The sequence below is a fragment of the Notamacropus eugenii genome, chromosome 6 (genome assembly GCF_028372415.1).
Source record: "Notamacropus eugenii isolate mMacEug1 chromosome 6, mMacEug1.pri_v2, whole genome shotgun sequence".
NCBI classification, from domain to species: Eukaryota; Metazoa; Chordata; class Mammalia; order Diprotodontia; family Macropodidae; genus Notamacropus; species Notamacropus eugenii.
In genome coordinates this window covers 179,487,651-179,502,022 of record NC_092877.1, presented here as the reverse complement: position 1 = coordinate 179,502,022, position 14,372 = coordinate 179,487,651, and positions in this window count along the sequence as shown.

The following is a 14,372-nucleotide window of genomic DNA, read 5'->3' as shown; positions in this document are numbered from 1 at the left end:
TTCCCATTCATTAATGGAGGCAAAACAGTATTCAAAATAATGAATGCACTTGTGTTCTAAAGAAAAGATTATACTTTTAACAGCTGAATAGCCCATTGCTCATCATTAGAAAATTGCACTTTTATTTTGATTTTTAAATAATAATAATAAAAATTTCTGGAAATGGGTACTAAACATGAAAATATGTACATGGAAAATATTTAAATATATTCTAAGCAAAAGGCAATTTTGACAAACTATAGCTAGCAATCTAATGCTAAACTCTTTCTATATGCCAAACATCTGCATAGAATGTGGCACATGCACACATACACGTATGTACATGTGTATATAAGTGTGTGTATATTTTATATATAAATATACATACAAACAAATATATGTGTGAACGTGTGTGTGTGTGTATATATATATATAAGACATATACAATGAAACAATGCATCTTCTCATTACATTACTAAAAGCTGATCATCATATAATCTAATATCACTGTTAAAATGCATTCTATGTAGAATTCTGCATTCAATCTTCACAATAACTCTATGATATGGGTGCTATCATCCTTCCTCATTTCACAGATGAGAAAAAATGTACGGAGATATTAAGCAACTTTTCCAGGGTCACATGACCAAGTGTCTGAGATAGAATTCAAACGCAGTTCTTCCAGTCTTGAAGTCCAACATAACGTATATTTATACTTGAAAGGGACATTAAAATTCTAGTCTATTTCCCTTATTTCATAGATAAAGAAACTGATCTAATAAAGACTAATTTAATTTCCCATTTCGTGCTAATGGTGAATGGAAGAATCCGAATTTGAACTCACATCCTTTAACATGAAATTCTACATGATATTCAGTATAGCACACCCCATAATAGGCAAAGATTGGTGCTTACCCTGTTAAGGAATCTAATCATCATCAAATGAGTTAAGCTATAATAAATCTGTACAATGCAATACTAAATAAATATCAGTTTTTATTTTTATACACATATCACCACTGTTCCCCAATCAGTTCAAACTCACAGTATATCATCAAATGTTTTCCAGATGTTTCTGCAGTTTAGAACTGTTTTGAATATTTAAGAATCAAATCATTTAAGAATTGGAAAGGACCTCTTTGGAGACAGAGTCAAATCAATATTCACAAGGAATTCTCAGCTGGCAAGTGGGCATCCAGTCATTTCATCAAAACCTCTACTGAGAAAAAGCTGCTGGTAGCTGAGACAGTCTGTTCCACTTTTGAGTTACTCATTCCTTAACATCTAAATTTCTCCTCAACTTCTAAACATTAATTCTGATTCTTGCCCTCTAGTGCCAAAGAGAAGTACATTTTTTTTCTTGATGAGAGTCCTTCAAATGTTTTAAGACAGCTTTCATATACCTCTTGGAAATTTTCTCCTTCAAGCTAAATATCTCCCATTCCCTAACTCAAAATTTATAAGGCTTGAACCAACCGTCCTTAATCATCCTTATTCCTTAAAAAAAAAAAAAAAAAAAAAAAACTTCTGTTGACTTTACAGATGGCCTGTATAAATTATGATGCCCAGAACTGAACGCAGTATTTTTGATTTGGGATAATTTCCCCCATAGAATTTTAGTCAATGGAAACCTGACTACCACTGACTCCTTTAAATTCTGCTTTCCAAAAATGTAGGATGCCTATAAGAGAATGCTGACTTACTCAATTTTTCTATCATATCCTCAAGAAGAGTGTGTTCACACAATATTCCCATCTTTTCCACTCCAGGAATCAGTCTTTGCTTGTCAATAAGAATCAGAAGCAAAATTATATTTCTTCTTGCTAGTTCATCTACATTTTGAAAGCTACAATTGTTGTTAAGACAAATCAAGGTCATTAATTGTTGAGCTGTGAGAGATAGAGACAGAGAGATTTTAAACATCTTTACTTTTTAGAAAAAGAAATATACATTTAGAAAAAAGTAATAACATCCAGAATATTATAGAAAAAGGGAAAATATGAGCAGAACTAACATTACCAAAGAATCTCTTAAAATAGAAGCTAGACCAAAGTGTATTTGTTCCCAAGAAATTTATATCACATCCTTCCATTTGGTAAATATAACATCTACTAAATATTTTTTCCTCTGATGAATTTGCATTGTTTCTTTGCTTTGAATGTGTCCTGGAGAAAACATTGCACTAAGAGTAAGAAAGTTTAGATTTCAGTTACTGCATTGCAATTTTATCACTTTATTATCTTGGGCATGTATTTTTTGGATTTAAGATTCATCAGTTAAAAAATTAGGAAACTCACTAGATGTTTTCTAAAGTTTATTCTATAATAAATGCTCTGCAACTTCATGGAGTAGGTCCTTGGTTACATAAATTTATAATTAGGATCACCATTCAATATTTATATGTAAAAAGAAAGACATTAGCAAATGTGATAGCTTGGCTAAGAAATTAGGCTTAAAATCTAAGCAAAATTGTGAATTAGATTGTTTTTAATCTCTTTACATGGTCGTTTAGTTTGCAATTCAAAATTGCCCTCCATGTGATTCATAACCTCATGTTATTTAAGAATAATACTTTCGTTATTTATAATGTGACTGAATTTTTTTTCTTTTTTTATGACTTAGTGAAAATGTTACCGAATCACCCAAATTATATGTTCCTGGAGTCCTGTCTCAAACTCTCCCCTTCACTCCCAACTGTTCATAATCTCCTTCCCTCTGAGTTTATTTCCATTCCTACTGTATAAAATTTTGCATGTAAAGTCTTTTTTCTTTCCTTTTACATATCCCTCACCCCATTAGAATGTGAGTGCCATGAGACAGGAACCATATCTTTGTATTTTGTATCTCCAGAACTTAAGCCTGTTGCCTGGTATAAAGTAAGTGCTTAATAAAAGTATGAATTCAATGCTTTTTATAGCAGAAATGTTATGATGCTTTATTTTGCTTTGATTTCTTTTTACTTTGACTATAATTCCCTGTGTAAGTGATATATCAAAAAAGAGTCTGTAAATTGTTTTATTTTGAAGCATAATTGTATTAAAGTAGTTGAATCATTTTTTCGCTCCACAGTAATGTTAGTGAAATTTTTGTTTAATAAATCTGAAAGGAAAGCATAATCATTTTGATACCAATCTTGGGTAATATAAAGGCCAAAGTTATAGCCAACCCATTATAAAGTTGTAGATGAAGTATTTTTACAGTCTATTTAATGTTCCATAAATAAGTAATTGAAAAGCATCTTAAGTTAATAATGTACCATTAAAATTGAGACTGGAATAACAAGGAATTCAGCTGCCATATTTTAATGCTTTATGGTTTAATTGTAATGGGTTCAACGTATTGCTGTGGATGAGTTTAACACAAAAAGTGAGACTGACCTTTTATTTCCTAAATGCATATTTTCTTAGTGACACTAAAATGGGGTGAGACTGTCTATGCTTATTCTATCCAGTTGCAATGTTTTATTTTTATGAAGATACAAGTTGTCAAACATTACTCTGTTAAGTATCAATTGATCATCTTATTTTGATACCTGCCAAGTTCTGATCTATGGGGGCAACTAACAACAGGACCCTGGTGATCTCGATAAAAAGCAGTGGAAAGCCAACATTGCTTTTGGTTATAAAGTGATATGACATTTATATTTCTTTATCTTATCCAGTATTTTGTATTCTAACAATTACAACTGAAAGGATTGTAACATAAACAGCAAATTCTTCCCTTATTAATGAAATTTTTACAACAGATAAGCATCAAATTTGAGTGCTATGATGGAAAAATTGTATGTTTAGAATTCCATGACCTGAGTTTGAATCCTAGCTCTCCCATTTATATAAATTAGTACAGGTATATCAAATGTGATAAACATTATGTATTTAATTAACACCATAACATTTTTTTTAAGTTAAAATATATGATTTAGTCGGTATTCAGACACCAACAGTTCTTTTTCTGAGGATGGATAATATTTTTCATCCTAAGTCCTTCAGAGTTGTCTTGGATGATTGTGTTACTGAGAAGAGCTAAGTCATTCACAGCTGATCATCTTACAATATTATTGTTGCTTTGTGCATAGTACATTCCACTTTGTATCAGCCCATGCAAGTATTCCCATGCTTTTCTAAGAGCATCCTGCTCAACAAATCGTTGTTTGTTTAGCCATTCCCCAATGGATGGGCATCTCCTCAATTTCTAATTCTTTGTCCCTATAAAAGAGCTGCTATTGATATTTTGTATGTATTCATCCTTTTCCTTTTAGCTTTTTATCCCTTTTGTGATAATGACCCAGTAATTTTATTACTACATAGTTTCTAGCCCTTTGAGCATAGTTCCAAATTGCTCTACAGAATGGTTGAATAAGTTCACAACTCCACCAGCAATGCATTATTGTCTTATTTTTCCCACATTCTCTCCAACATTTGCCATTTTACCTTTTTTTGTCCTATTAGAAAATCTAATAAGTATGAGGTAGTACCCATGAATTCTTTTAATTTGGATGTCTTCAATTAATATTGAGTTAGAGCACTTTTTCACATGATTATAGATAGCTTTTATTAGTTCATCTGAAAACTGATCATGTCTTTTCACCATTTATCAATTGGGGAATGCCTTTTATTTTTTAGAAGCACTTTTTCTGTCCTAGAATTATGAGAAATGCCCCCCTTCCGCTGCTTCCAAAACATCTGCTATGCTAATGCTCCTCTGAATCCTGGGACTGCCAAGGACTGGATCCAAGAATGGGTAAAGTCCCTCCTCAGTGTTAGCACAAAGACCCCTGCAGTCCCCTTCTGAACATATGTTTGACCCCCCTTACCATGTCTGAGAGCGGTAGAGGAAACCACTGCTCCTGTTGACTCAGTCAGTCTCAAGGCCTGCTCCTGGTTTGCTATGGCACAGTCTTCACTGAACTACACTCCAATTCTCACTCAGGTGGGACAAATCCTTACTGTTGGCCTTCTAAATCATCTTTGGAGTCTGTGGGCTGAGAAGTTTAGAAACCACCACTACTGTCACTGATTCAATCACCTGAAGGTCTGCATTGTGTTTTCTGTGGCCCAGGTTCTGATAGCATGACCTGTACCAGACTATGACTCTCACCCTGATGCAAGAGAACATCTATGCCAATCTTCTCAGTTTTCTTGTGCTGGAAATTTGTTCATTTCATGCAGTAAAAACAGTGGATTTTTACTGCTCTATAAATTTTTTCATTTCTTACAGGTGTTAGGAGGAGTGTGGGGAAAGTTCAGGCAAGTCCTTGTCTTTGCTCCACCAACTTGGTTCCTCTTAGAAAAGTTTTTTTTTTCTTTAATCTAATAAACGTTAACTGGTTAAAATAAAAGGTGATTTTGTTTATCTTTTCTTTCAATAAAAATAATATTTTAGAAAACTCTTAAAATTCTAGACCAGTGTTAAAATTAACGTTGTTTCTGCTGCATCATATTGAAGAAACAAGTGCCTTTCCTTTAGCCCAAAGGAAATTAGGATATTTTTTTACAGCACAGAAATGCATTTGACAAATTCACTTTTAGTGAAAACATATAATCAAACTCTTCCCCAAAAAAGCTTCCTCTCCATTATGGGCCCCTTTTTCTGTTCCATGGAGATCATTGAAGAGGGCTTCAGAACATTTGGGACTAAGATTTCAGGTAATCAATATGCTGACATTCCATATAAAATTTGAGGCTAATTAATTAATCAACTTTTTGAATAGATTAATTTCTGTCTACTAAGTAATCCATCTTTCTTACATAGTGTTCAACTCTCCCATATAACTTTCTTGATTTCCTTTTAATTGCTATCCAGTTGTGGTTATATCACTGTCTTAGTTAAAAATGTATATTAATCTAATTCCTACTCAGTTACATAGCACTTAATACAGTGCCTGGCACATAGTAGGTGCTTAATAAATGCTTATTGACTGATTTTTTTAATTAACTGAGTTTAATCTATATTATGAACACATTTCTTTTCTTTAACAACTTCTCTTCTTTACTGTTAAAATGCATTCTTCATTCTTAACTTCTCTTTGAGTCCAGTCTTTCAAGCAGGTCTAAATTCTTCTTACTATATTATGTTTTAGTCTGTTCTTCTCCATCTTGTTTGTAAGAATACTCTCATATATGTCATGAAATTCTTTGTTAACGTACAGCTATAATTATGTGACTATCCTAATGGACCCATTTAAGAAGTTCTTCTTTGCAACTTGGTAGTAACATCTGTAAAAGTGGTGAAGCAAACATGGTTCATTGAAATATCACTGCTTCCAGAATGTGAGGGCCTGAGTTTAAATATGATCTCTGACATTATGTAATCGTTACTTGTGCAACCTCATTCAAATCACTTAACCGTTCTGTATTTCAGTTAGCAAAAGTAGCTTATTATGCTCTACTTCCACCACCCACTCACTAAACAGCTTTAAAAAACATAGACTATTTGGCAAATAATTATATTAGCATATTGAAATAGTCCAAAAGTGGTATTAATTAAAAATGGTATGTACCAAATATTTCATGAAAAAAACTATTTTGAGGGGTTTTTTATGCTTATATATTGTGAACTCTGAAATTTAGTTTATATTGAATAGGGAATAAATGGAGATTTACTGAAAGCCAGGAAGGCTGAAAATTGACCTAGACTATAAAAGTTAAAACCCTTTTTCAGGAATTCTTCCCCACAGAATTTTTACAGTAATATTTCTGAGGAAATCAAGATATAATCATTTTCTGAAGGATATTCAACTGTAGAAGCATCATCAAGATCAATATTTTAAATGGAACTTTGGTGTTAATTAATCCTATGGTCTTCTACATCAACCATTTCTGCTCATTCAGTACTCCCCTTCCACCATGAATAACAACCACTTACAGCTGAGTCAGAATCATGTAGGAGAAGGAGCCCTGAATTTGTAGTTAGAGGTCTATATCCAAGTACAACGCTTTTCCTAGATTGCCAAAATGTTCATGTTACATAAACTTAAATAGGCTCTAAATAATGCCAGACAATTCTACTATACCTTCTTTATGGCCTCACTATCCCATTCTCCACAGTAGCTCTTCCAAAACTTATCTCTCTTTAAACCTCTTAGGACTTCCCCTCCCCCCAAACTCTCAGCAGATAACAGTGCCAAATATTTTACACAAAAAAATACGGTGAACTCTTTCTTCTCCCCTCTCATGTTCTATCATTCAAGTGCCTTCTGCCACTTTCTTCTCCTTCTCCCTCATTTCTCAAGGTGCAGTGAGCTGTCCTTTTTGATCCTTACAGCAACCCTTGGAGGTAGACTCTATTATTATCCTCATTCTATAGATTAAGAAGAAAAAGCACAAAGATGTCAAAGAGTTTACTCATTCACATAGTTTGTAAATATTTGAAGCAGGATTTTATTACCATATCTTTTGCGTGGAGTAGAATTATTAAAAAAAAAAAAACAAGCAAATCATATATTCAGCATTTTCTAAGCAATGGCTGTATGTAGTTGACCAATAATTAATTAGTTTTAAACAAAAGAGTTCATGAAGAATGCTTTTGCTTATTAGTTTTGAGAGCAAATCCTCTTATATTGCCTAAACTGGATGTGAAACAGTGTCTATCACACTTTTAATTGGCATAAAAATTTGAACTGCTCTATTTATCAATCAATAAATATTTATTAAGAGTTGAAGTTGGCAGGTGTGTGTGTGTGTGTGTGTGTGTGTGTTACAGGGTCGTCTTGAAAGAATTCATAGAATCAGATTATCTCCAAAACCAAGTAAAGGAATTTATTGAAGATAATGCTCTCAGAAAGAGGGTGAAGCATCGTAGAGAAATTAACAATGAGCAAGTTAAGAAAGGGAATTTTACAGAGTAGAAGATTCAATTACATAGCAGGATATGCGAATATGCATTATAGAATATAAAAATTTTAAAATATAAGAGAGGGTTACTAATATAAGGAGGGCTCTTCACCTTGGCAGAATTGCACACGTGGCTACCCAAAATTCCCCCAAAAAAGCCCACTCAGAGGCATTAATGTATGATAACAATATAGAAAGCCTCTCTATGTCATAAGTTCACCTAAAGGACAGTCTTTGATATTACTGTGTGAACAACACCTTAGGGAAAGAACCTTCTGTGATTTAATGGGTAACTATCCTGCTTGGTATCCTGCTGGTGCTACTTTTTGATTCGCTGGCTATTGTGTTCCTCTCTGAGACTAGATGGATGATGGATGTGTGTGTATATGTATATATACACATATCTATACATATATGTATATACACATATGCATATATGCACACATGTATATAGACACGTATGTGTATATACATATACATACATATGTGTGTTTGCATGTATACATATAACCATAAGTCTGCCCTTGCTTTCCTGAAGATCAAAATCAAAGTCTCCCTTTTATACAGATGAGTCAAGTTCCAGGGATATCTTTCCATTTTGCTCATAAAACATATATATCTCTATATTTAGACAATTCTGGCAGACAAATATATTTTTCAATGTTATACATATTACCTGTAAAATGAAGAAATATAATGTGTTAAGGAAATCTCACAAGGTAATCCTAGAAAAAGAGGGTAACTCCAAAATAATTGCAAGTGGAGGCTTAGACTTTCTTCTCTGTAGCTTCACCCTCCCCCAAAATGGCCTATTCACAAGGTGTTCAAAATAGATGGAAAAAAATGAAGCCAGAGATTCATATGTATATACCAATTATATATATGTTCATATATGTACATTCATATGTTATATATAGTTGGTACTTGAAGGAAGGCAAGGGAAATAGTATACCAGAGAAAAGGAAGCAGGTAATTTCGGGCATGGGAGACAGCCAAATAAAATGACAGCAATTTAGAGAAGATGTGTTTTCCTCACATAAGTAAAGATATCCTTTATTGTGCCCTCCCCCTTTAAGGATAACCAAGGAAGTGGATTTGTTTTCAACACTACCCCCCAATTCACCCCCGACACAGACTCACACACACATATACGTGTGTGTATGTATGTGTGTGTATGTGTACACACACATATAAATACATATACATATATGTGGTAAGTATATATACCTCTGAAATATTGTTTGCATTGTGGATAAGTTATGTTTGTTGAGTCAATGCAAGAAATATGTGAAATATTGTGGAAAATGAGTCAAACACTACAATACTGAAAACAAAAATTCTCCTTTTCAAAAAAGGGACAAAAGAGAATTTATTAACTTCAAATCAGGGGTTCCTGGAAACTTTTAGAATGGATTCTGAAAGTGAGGTCTGGAAAACATCTATAAAGGTAATCAGTGATTATCAAGAACCAGCATGGCTTTATCAAGAAGAGTTCATGCCAAACTAACTGCATTTTCTTTTTTGACAGATTTACTGAACCAGTGGGTGAGGGAAAGGCTGTGGACAAAATTTCCCTTGATTTTAGTAAAGTGTTTGACAAATTTTATGCCATTCTTTTGGAGAAGGTGGAGAAACATGGATTAGACAATAATGCAATTAAATGTATCCAGATAAAACTGCAATAACTAGATTTCAAGGGTAGTTGTTGATAACTCAGTGTTAATATGGTATGAAATCTCCAGTAGGGTATTCAAGATATTTGTGATTGTCTTATGCTATTTATATTTTTACCAGTGTCTTACATATAGATGTGGACACATCATGAAATTTATGGACTACATAAAGCAAGGACTTAAAGGGAACATGTTATACGACAAAGTTATCCCTCATTCTTTTTGGGGGGAGGGGGAAGAAGTTGGGAAAGGAGGGGAAAAAGTGGATAGGTAGATCGAAACAGAACTCACTGCACGGAACTCCCAGAGACAAAACTTCCTCTCCTAATTCCCATTAGGCTTAGAGCTGACTGGAAAACTTTTAAATTCAAATATATTCCCAGAGTTATAAAGCTTATATAGTCATAAGATGGATTTGTTGAATGGAAAAGGAGATGCAGAAACACATTGAAGAAAATAATTGCAGAGTGCAGGATAGAAAGTGTCTCAGAAAGGCACCAGCAAACCCCACATCAGCAAGCCAGCGGTAGAACCTGAGTCCCACTGGGGTGGAACAGGGACATGCCAACACCGGGATGCCCGACATGCTTAAGTATAGTTAGGAGAACTGGTGGGCTCCAACTCTGAGAATCGCCATGTGCTTCAGGACAGCGCAGGGTAAATAGGTGTCCTCCAGCAGTCAGTCTTCCTCATGCTACAGTATAACCTTAGGGAAATCAGAAAAACCCCATCTGGTCACAAAACACTCGAGACACTACCACAAAGACCACAGCTCAGCACCAAGTAAGCAGCCAAAACACCTATCACCTCCAGAACCATGAGCCACCCTACCAGTACACCCCCTCAGCACAGCAGCCAACATGAGGCCATGAGGCTCCCCAGTGGACATCAGGGTAATATCAGTACAACACCAGGCAAATAGCACCTGAAGCACTTGACGCAAGAAGTCTAAGGAAGAGCCATTTCCACCCTGGGACCAAAGATCAAATTTAAAAGAATGGGAAACCCTCAAGACTACCCCCCCCCAAAAAAAGATGAGCAAAACCAACAACAAAGAATCAAACTGTACAAAGTTATTATTGTGAAAGGGAAGACCAATACATAAACTCAGAAGAGGACAATATCAAAACATATATGGATAAAACTACAAAGAAACATGAGGAGAGGTCTTAAGCTCAGAAAGAACTCATAGAAGAACTCAAAAAGAAGGTTAAAAATTAGATAACAGAGGCAGAAGAAAAACTTGGAAAAGAAATGTGAGTGATGCAAAAGAATATTAATAAAAGTTTGATAAACAACTTAGAAAGTAAAATTGGCAAAATAGAAAAAGACGCACAAAAATTCACTGAAAAAACAATTCCTTAAATAGTAACATTGGATAAATGGAAAAGAAAAGATTATAGCTAATTGAGGAAAACAACTTAAGAGTTAGAATTGGACAAGTGAGAAGCAAATTAGCTAACGAGCTAATGAGACATCATGAATCTATTAAATTCAAAAGAGTGAAAAAAACATGGAAGAAAATGCATAATATCTCATGGGAAAAATAACTGACCTGGAAAGTAGATAAAGGGGAGACAATATCAAAATTATTATACTACATGAAAACTATGACCAAAAGGGGGACCTGGACAGCCTCTTCCAAGAAACTATAAAGTAAAGCTGCTCTGGTGTGCTGATTTCAGAGGGCAAAATAGGCATTGAAGGAACCCACTGACCACCTCAGGAAAAAGATTCCAAAATGAAAATCCCAAGTAATATTAAAGCCAATTTTCAGAACTATCAGATCAAGGAAAAAATGTTGCGTGTCCAGAAAGAAACAATCAAAATATTACAGAGTCATAATCAGTATCACACAGGACTTGGCAGCTGCAACATTAAAGGATCAGAGGTCAGGGATCATGATATTCTGTAGGAGAAAGGAGTTAAGACAAAGAATCACTTGCCCAGCAAAATAAAACTTAATACATCAAGGGAAAAATGGTCATTCAATGAAATAAAAGGATATCAAGTCTTCATAAGAAGACCAGAACTAAACCAAAATTTTAACTTACAAAATGAAGAACCTACTGAAGCATTAACAAGTAAAAGGGGAAAAGATATCTTAAGGTATTCAATAGAGCTAAACTATTTACATTCAAAAATGAGAGGATGATGCTGGTAACTCTTAAAAATTGCATCACTAACAGTACAGTACTAACAAATGGAAGAAATACACATATGGAGAGAGTATGGGTATAAGGTGACTTTGAGGAAATGACATGAAAATAATTAAAAGACCTGAAAGAAGAGTACAATGGGTAGAGAAGGAAGGGATAGATAGAAAGGTGTAAATTATCTCACATGAAGAGGTGAGAAAGACCAATTACAACAGAGGCAAAGAAGGGATGGTGGGTGATGGACAATATTTGAATCTTACTCTCATTAGAGAGTGGAACAAAAATTATAATTCTACAATATATTGCTTAGAAGAATTATACTTAAAGCAGAGAGGTACACACAGAGTAAATGTAAAGGGGTGAAGCAGAATCTATTATGCTTCACCTGAATTTAATTCAGCTGAATTAGAAAAATAATCAGGGAAGCAACCCTGATCTTAGACAATATAAAAGCAAAAATAGACCTAAATTTAAAAAATAAGGAATATCTTCTTGATAGACAACGACAATGAAGCAATCAAATTAGAAGAGCAATGAATATTCTGCCTTCCAGACCCATATGAGAAGAATTCATAAGCAAACAAGAAATAGAGATCATTACATACACAATGTAGAATATATAATTTTGAGGTAAAGCAGAAAGCTGGGAAGCAATCTTTAAGTCATACGTCTCTGATAAATGCCTCATTTTTCAAATATATAAAGAACTGATTCAGATTTGTAAGACTGCAAATCATTCGTCAATTGATAAATGGTCAAAGGATATGAACAAGTAGTTATCAGATGAAGAAATCAAACCTTTCTATTATTTTTATTTATTTATTTATTTATTTAGTTTTTTATTTATTTGACATTCATTTTAACAAAATTTTGGGTTCCAAATTTTCTCCCCTTATATGCCCTCCCCCCCCAAACAACAAGCATTCTAATTGCCCCTATGACCAATCTGCTCTCTCTTCTATCATCCCTCTCTGCCCTTGTCTCCATCTTCTCTTTTGTCCTGTAGGGCCAGATAACTTTCTATACCGCTTTACCTGTATTTCTTATTTCCTAGTGGCAAGAACATTACTCGACAGTTGCTCCTAACACTTTGAGTTCCAACTTCTTTACGTCCCTCCCTCCCCACCCCTTCCCTTTGGAAGGCAAGCAATTCAATATAGGCCAAATCTGTGTAGTTTTGCTAATGACTTCCATAATAGTTGTGTTGTATAAGACTAACTATATTTCCCTCCATCCTATCCTGTTCCCCATTACTTCTATTCTCTTTTGATCCTGTCCCTCCCCATGAGTGTCGACCTCAAATTGCTCCCTCCTCCCCATGCCCTCCCTTCCATCATCCCCCCACCCTGCTTATCCGCTTATCTCCCACTTTCCCGTATTGTAAGATAGGTTTTCATACCAAAATAAGTGTGCATTTTATTCTTTCCTTTAGTGGAATGTAATGAGAGTAAACTTCATGTTTTTCTCTCACCTGCCCTCTTTATCCCTCCATTAATAAGTCTTTTGCTTGCCTCTATTATGAGAGATAATTTGCCTTATTCCATTTCTCCCTTTCTCCTCCCAATATATTTCTCTCTCACTGCTTGATTTCATTTTTTTAAGATATAATCCCATCCTCTTCAATTCACTCTGTGCACTCTGTCTCTATGTGTGTGTGCGTGTATGCATGTGTGTGTGTGTGTAATCCCACCCACTACCCAGATACTGAGAAGTTTCAAGAGTTACAAATATTGTCTTTCCATGTAGGAATGTAAACAGTTCAACTTTAGTAAGTCCCTTATGACTTCTCTTTGCTGTTCCCCTTTTCATGCTTCTCTTCATTCTTTTGTTTGAAAGTCAAATTTTCTTTTCAGCTCTGGTCTTTTCATCAAGAATGTTTTGAAGTCCTCTATTTCATTGAAAGACCAATTTTTCCCCTGAAGTATTATACTCCGTTTTGCTGGGTAGGTGATTGTTGGTTTTAGTCCTAGTTCCTTTGACTTCTGGAATATCCTATTCCATGCCCTTCGATCCCTTAATGTAGAAGCTGCTAGATCTTGTGTTATCCTGATTGTATTTCCACATTACTTGAATTGTTTCTTTCTAGCTGCTTGCAATATTTTCTCCTTGACCTGGGAACTCTGGAATTTGGCCACAATGTTCCTAGGAGTTTCTCTTTTTGGATCTCTTTCAGGCAGTGTTCTGTGGATTCCTTGAATATTTATTTTGCCCTCTGGTTCTAGAATCTCAGGGCAGTTTTCCTTGATAATTTCATGAAAGATGATGTCTAGGCTCTTTTTTTGATCATCGCTTTCAGGGAGTCCCATAATTGGTAATTGTCTCTCCTGGATCTATTTTCCAGGTCTGTTGTTTTTACAATGAGATATTTCACATTATCTTCCATTTTTTCATTCTTTTGGTTTTGTTTTGTGATTTCTTGGTTTCTCATAAAGTCATTAGCCTCCATCTGTTCCATTCTAATTTTGAAAGAACTATTTTCTTCAGTGAGCTTTTGAATCTCCTTTTCCATTTGGCTTATTCTTCTTTTGAAAGCATTCTTCTCCTCATTGGCTTTTTGAACCTCTTTTGCCAATTGAGTTAGCCCATTTTTCAAGGTGTTATTTTCTTCAGCATTTTTTTGGGTCTCCTTTAGTGGGGTGCTGACCTGCTGTTCATGCTTTACCTGCATGTCTCTCATTTCTCTTCCCAGCTTTTCCTCCACCTCTCTAATTTGATTTTCAGAATTCTTT